We start from the raw sequence: 5,974 nt of genomic DNA, 5'->3' as shown, positions 1-5,974 counted from the left end.
TTCTCTCACTGGGTTTACTCCCGTGTGACAGCAAAGAGACCTGCTGCTGCTGCACAGGTGTGTGTTTAAATTATGGCAGCAACCAGCAATACGCTAGAGCTTCCCACAGTTTTCCCCCAATTAACTGACTGAGTTGAGCAATGCTGTTGGAGGCAGATAATGTTAAATAAATGATGAAAAGATTATACAAATGGAGCACCTTCAGCTTGTCGACTAGTAGCCTGTAGCCTGCTAATATGTTCAAAAGTGTGTAGGACTCGTTATTGAGTATTTTGGAAAAGATGCTCATATGTGTAGTTTTACTGCACTGTACCTTTTCATTTTCTTAAGTAATATTTCACCTGTGTTCATTTTGCCCCCAATAAGCCGATGCCCTCCATGTTAATCTTGTCTGGAGCCGGGGCAGCGTAGAGGGATTACTCATTCGTATAACAGCAGACGTATGACCACTCAGCTACAGAGAGCCGTGCAGCCTATTGTCTCGGGTTGTCTCGGTTACCGCATTTATCTCAGCTCCAACATCGGCTAACTTGTTGTCAATCGGCATACTACGTAATCTTTGACTGTGTGATAATACAAGTCATATTACCAATTGACTCGTGCACGAGAAACATATTAATCATCCAGTAATTAGGAGTTTTGCCTAAGTTGTGAAGGCGTCACACACTGTACAGTTGCGCTGTCGGAACGTGAAGTTGACTAATAATCCCTCCATGACAAATCTCGGTACAATCGTTCCAGACCTTTATCAATCAAACAAGCCATGAATTCTCGCTTACATCATCCATTATCTTCTCACATCAAATTTTGTTCAGTGTCCTATTCCCATCAGTACCCATCAGAGGCAACCCTAAATAGAAAGTAGTTTAGCTGCAAATTTTAACATTCATGCTTTCGTGTTTGACTTGTAGGAATTTCTTCCAGATTTTTACTGCATAGAGGCTGAATGCTGCTTCATGTTTTATCCCGGATGTGCAGTACAAAGCAAATTAGAAGGCCTACATGGTCAAGCAGTTGCTATTTTTGTGGGGGTTTAACAAGTGTTTCCCTGTCTTAGCTCAAGTTTAAGGCTTCTCTAAGTTGTCCTTCTAGGTAATTCTGGTTCTCAGAAGCTTTATTTGCCTCCCTGAGGACAAGTAACTGTCCTGTATTCCAATACTTTAAGCTCATGGCCCATGTGGTGTTTTCAAATTTCATCTCTTGTACAAAATCGTCAGCAATCTGCATACCATTATTTCCTAGGCCATCCTTCCCTTCTTGGTTGATGGCGTCTATCTCCCATCATATTTCAGCAGTCGGGCATGGCCCCTTTTTGGGGGGAGGAAACTCCAGCGAAGCTGGTGCAGCTTTAACCTCCATTTCAGCAGCTCGAGTCCTCAGCATTTTACTAAACCCGTTTCCCAAGAGCTAATTTCTGCAAGCGATCCCAGATCATCACTCTCCGCTACAAGTTATGTTTAAACCATAAGCCAAACCTCCACCATCTGTCTCATGTCTTCTATCGCCATCATTTAATTTCAGCATACCTGCTCGTTACAGATCTAGTCATTTTAACACTATTGCAGATAAGCTGTCTCTCTGCTTGTGCTCTGTCCAGTCCAGCTATTAGACAAGTCACCCATATCAAAGCATAATCTCATCCCACCTGTATCTTATTTCATATTTCCTCAGTTTTTCATCGAGTCTCAGCTTTTTCTTCATGCTCATCGTAGTTCCAAGCCCTGCATGCATGCAACCTTGGGGAGGGGGGACGGGGGGTGAGAAAAAAAAATTGTATAAATCATTCAGCTTTAGACTATGTTCACTGGTCTTCAAGGTATTCTCTTGGCCTTACGCCAACATCTTTGTCCGTTTTAAACAGTCCCTTCACATTATTATGAATCTCTTCTCTGCCCACTGTTCCCCCAGTGCCAGACGAGCACTGCGCAATTCTCTGGTGGTGGTTGGTCAACCTCATGCAAAGCGCATGTTCTTATCCTGTCTATGTTACGCATATCTTTTCCCTTTGTCCTTCACACCCTTATTTTCAGGTTTCATTCCAGACTGTAAGCCTTCGGCTGGCCTTCATCCTCCAGCCCAGCTCCACGCCATCCCAGTAACCCCTCATCCCAGTGACCCCTTGTCCAAGTAACCCCTCGGCTGGCCTTCATCCTCCAGCCCGGCTCCGCGCCGTCCCAGTAACCCCTCATCCCAGTGACCCCTTGTCCCAGTAACCCCTCGGCTGGCCTTCATCCTCCAGCCCGGCTCCGCGCCGTCCCAGTAACCCCTCATCCCAGTGACCCCATGTCCCAGTAACCCCTTGTCCCAGTAACCCCTCGGCTGGCCTTCATCCTCCAGCCTGGCTCCGTGCCATCCCAGTAGTCCCTCAGCTGGCTCATATCCCAGCGTTTCTCTCTTTCTATCCAGCGAGGCTCCTCTCCAGCCTGCATCTATCCTTCAGCCTTTCTCCAGGCGATTGTGTGTCCCCTAAGCTGATCCCAATCTCCTGCCTGGCTCCGCGCCTTCAACTATCCTTCACTCTCTTACCTGGTATTATTTTGGCCCTTTCTCTTAGCAGGCCTTCATTCTTCGGATGGGCATCATGATCAAATTTGATTGATCATCAAATCAATTTGATTGATAGAATCAAATTTGATTCCTCCTACCAGCTTCTCACCTTCTAGTCTTCGGCACTCCTTTGGCTGACAACCTGTACTGTATTTTTCTCTCTGCATCCTCAAGTCAGCTCACAAGTTTTAGGTCTCACTTTTCCTCGGGCCTCGGCCCCTTTTTGGGGGAGAGCATCCCTGATCAGTTATCGGGATGTTCATCGAGTTCACTTCAAATCTCAGCTCAAATCAGCTGCCGGGGCCCAAGTGCCAAAGAACTGTTATTCATTCCTGTCATTAAATCTTTTAATTGTTCCTTTTTCTCCGTCTTAGTCTTTCCAGATTGAACAGCAAATGTTAGATTCTTTGGGTCCATTTAGGAAACTCTTCCTGGTATTCCAGTGATTAAATTATTGATCACTGCATATAGATGATAAATCAACTCTCCAAAAAAGTTGTTGATATCTGATGACTAAAGTCATTTCATTCAATATTAACAATGCATTGTTTTCTCAAAAGAAAGTTTTGTCTTTGCTCTGTGAAATGATGTGTGGAACACATATGAAGTTGGTCAATTAATTTAATTAATTCTTAAACTCCTTTATAGCTAATTAGCCTCAATGACAAAATGTATAATCCTTGGCATTTATACACATTCATAACTGTGATATTATTATTATTTACTCTGTGAGTTATTGCCAAATATCTTGGTTCTTATTTTTTCCAGCCTTGTAGTTTATCCATACTTGTTCTGTGTGACTTCCCAAACATCCCAGCAGGTCTCACTCTTTCCTTTTCCACAGCTGTGCTTTTGTCACAAATCCCAATTACCATCCGATCCGTACGTTTCATCTTCACCTGTTGTCTGCTCTGCTTGTTGCTTTAGATCACAGCTGTAGAACTCCAGGCCCCGGCAACTTTTAGATGTGCCTCTGCTGCAACGCACCTGAATCAGATAATCAGGTCATTAGCAGGACTCTGGAGAACTCGTCTACATACTTCTGTCATTTGATTCCGATGTGTTGGACCAGCGCCACATCTAAGAAATGCAGGACGGTGGCCCTGGAGGGGACTGGAGTTTGACACCACAGCTTTAGATGGTTGGCCACTGGCACTTAAATTCATCCAGTTAGAGTTCCTCTTCTTTTCCTTATGCTTTACTCTTTTAGGTGTATAATACCATTAAAAATGAACCAGTAGTTTGTAAATGGCTCCCCTTCACCATGTCATGTTTACCTCCAGTTTTAACAGGAAAAACTGAAGTTTGGGGCGACCCATTGTCTAAAAGACACACCAATATTCTGGGAGAAGTTGCGTTTTATGAACATCTATTGGCAAGGATGAATAATGAAGAGGAAGCTTCCATAAGATGTTTTCTGCGTATAAGAGACAAAAACATGATTATTTCAAATTATGAAAACAAACTTTAATAATAAAAACACATTGACGAGAACCTCACCTTAAACTGAGATGTTTAAAACTTTTTTGTGTCTTTATCTGCAGTTGAAAAACTGTGGCTACACATAATTCAGTTTTGACAATTAAGCAGAACAAGATGTACACTTTTCTTGTTGCAATTTATTTTCAGACCTGAATTTCAACTGTTTATTTTACTATGCTTTAAAGATTAAAATGTACTTAAATGGTCTTTTATGTCCCTGTAAAATGTACATTTTTACAATTATCAAGGCTAAGAGAGAGGAAGTCAAAATTATTATCTCTACTGGTTTCAGACAGAAATGGAATCTTGGGACTTCCATTGTAAATTGAAACATAAAATTATGAATTTATGTTTCAATTTACAGCAGCTACGGCAATCCCTATGCAGAAGGATGTGTGTAAAACAGTTTTCCTAATTTGTATCAGTGAAATCTTTTTAGAAGCTACATGGTGATCTGTTTGGCTGTCATGCCTCAATGACTCCATGCAATCGGTCCTTTATTTTTAAAACTTTTAAAAATAATTTAAATAAGGAGCTGAACTCAATGCACTGTTAGATAACTAGAATGAATTGGAATGGATATATGATTGAAATAAAGTAACTTTTTTGTAAAGTAAATTAATGCTATAAATAAATAGATTTAATTGATATTTAAAGTTAGTTTTCCACGCTCACATCACTTAGAGCATTGTCTGAAATCTAGAATAAAGTACATTGAAATTAAAACGTGACAACTTTACATATCATGCCACACTGTTAACTTGGAATATGTTTTAGATGGATGCTGTGACAGATGAAATTAGAGTTTTTTGTATGATAATTTTCAAGTCTGTTTTTAATTAATACATTGTTGATATCCTGACAAAGTTACACAGTGAGGATAAAGCAGGAGAAGCAGATGTTCAAGGTAAGAAAGCACAAACATGCTTTGATGTTAATTATCAAAATGTCCACATGTTCCTAGAACAATCACAGGGTTCCACAGACAGATTAACACTCATTACTTTTACACAGCCTAGTAATAGAAGCCAAAGTACAACATAACACAGAAGACGACAAAATTACCCCGAACAGTGAGGTTAATAAGGCTGGACAGCGATGCAAGAGAGACACATGGAGACTGCCTCAGACTGGTGAGGCATGGCAGTGCCAGGAAAAATCAATTTAGCCGACTGCAATTTCCACCGAGAGGATTCTTCAATAATGCAGACCTGGTCAGCTCTGGTCAAATAAACCAGCCTCCAATTTGCAACACTGATGGTATCACCTCACTATGAGCCATTGATCCTGAACCCATCCCAATTTATTCACCGTAAAGAGCAGCAGTTTATTGCACACTTGGCAAAAACAAACAAAAAGAAAGGCATGGCCTCTCTCCTCTACAAAGTTACTTTTTATTCGCCATCTGAAATATTACACATTCTCTTTTGTTTTTAGTAGTAAAAATAATAATATTTTTGATCTTTTTAATGTTTTTATCTTTACTTTTTATCTTTGTTTTTTATCTCTTTATGTAAAGAAGTTTTAAAGGTTTGAGTCCTGGTCAAATGGTGGTTTGACTAAAGTCCTACAGAAGGAAAGGCTTGTAGAGCCTCTTAATTTGGAGGAGACCTCATAAGGGCAAGTCCTCATGTGGATAATGTTTTTATTTATTTATTTATTTATTTATTTTAATCTCTATCTTTAATTTCTTTTTATTTCTCTTTCTCACTGTTTCTTTTTCTTAAAATCTCTCTCTTTCTCATTGTTTATTCAATGTCACATGCTGTTTTTATTTTAATTATGTAAAGCACTTTGAAATGCCTCGCTGCTGAAATGTGCTGTACAAATAAAATGTGATTGATTGTTTGATTAAACTGCTGCTGCTGTCATTACTGTGTGTTAGGATGGGATTAATGTGAGGTTTATCCATTTACAAATGTGCCATTATCAAGGTCAGCTAAAG

At 40.2% G+C, this 5,974-nt stretch overlaps 1 long non-coding RNA gene across 1 annotated transcript; it reads left to right on the top strand.

Annotated features, from left to right (window-relative positions):
* The first annotated feature begins 1,768 nt into the window (after positions 1–1,768).
* On the top strand, positions 1,769–2,432 carry LOC107838412 (uncharacterized). Its single transcript, XR_001664469.1, has 4 exons — positions 1,769–2,095; positions 2,129–2,177; positions 2,211–2,259; positions 2,309–2,432. It is a non-coding gene; the product is annotated as an uncharacterized LOC107838412 (long non-coding RNA).
* Positions 2,433–5,974: the final 3,542 nt, after the last annotated feature.

Source organism: Poecilia formosa, unplaced genomic scaffold (genome assembly GCF_000485575.1).
Source record: "Poecilia formosa unplaced genomic scaffold, Poecilia_formosa-5.1.2 Scaffold251, whole genome shotgun sequence".
In the NCBI taxonomy this organism is placed as follows: Eukaryota; Metazoa; Chordata; class Actinopteri; order Cyprinodontiformes; family Poeciliidae; genus Poecilia; species Poecilia formosa.
The sequence above is the reverse complement of the archived record's forward strand: the minus strand, read 5'-3'. Positions and strand labels throughout refer to the sequence as shown.